This window comes from Elephantulus edwardii, unplaced genomic scaffold, assembly GCF_000299155.1.
Source record: "Elephantulus edwardii isolate Elephantulus edwardi_28Jun2011 unplaced genomic scaffold, EleEdw1.0 scaffold00301, whole genome shotgun sequence".
Taxonomy (NCBI): domain Eukaryota; kingdom Metazoa; phylum Chordata; class Mammalia; order Macroscelidea; family Macroscelididae; genus Elephantulus; species Elephantulus edwardii.
In genome coordinates this window covers 1,292,367-1,292,798 of record NW_006400051.1, presented here as the reverse complement: position 1 = coordinate 1,292,798, position 432 = coordinate 1,292,367, and positions in this window count along the sequence as shown.

Sequence of the window (432 nt, the reverse complement as noted above, 5' to 3'; positions counted from 1 at the left end):
GATTCTGAGGCTTCTTCTGACATTGAACATGTTGTAACAAATGACCAGGTCCTTGGAGAAGGACATTTTGCTTGGGAACGTGGAGGAACAGCGCAAGAGGGGAAGGACCTCTATGAGGTGGATTGATTCAGTGACTGAGATAATCTGAATGGGAGTCTCAGAGACAGTGTGATTGGCACAGGACTGAGCAGAGTTTAGGGCTGTTGTACAAAGGGTTGCTATGAGTCGCAAGCGACTCGACGGCACATAACAACAACAAAAACATGTAGCAAAATACGTTATAAAATCAGTTATAGGGGAGCTCTGGTGGCCTAGTGGCAAGGAACTGCAACTACAATCCCAGAGGCGAACGGTTCGAATCCTCCAGATGCTCTGCCGAGGAAGGAGGGACAATCTCCTCCTGTACCAGTCAGATCTGATTTGACGGTACAC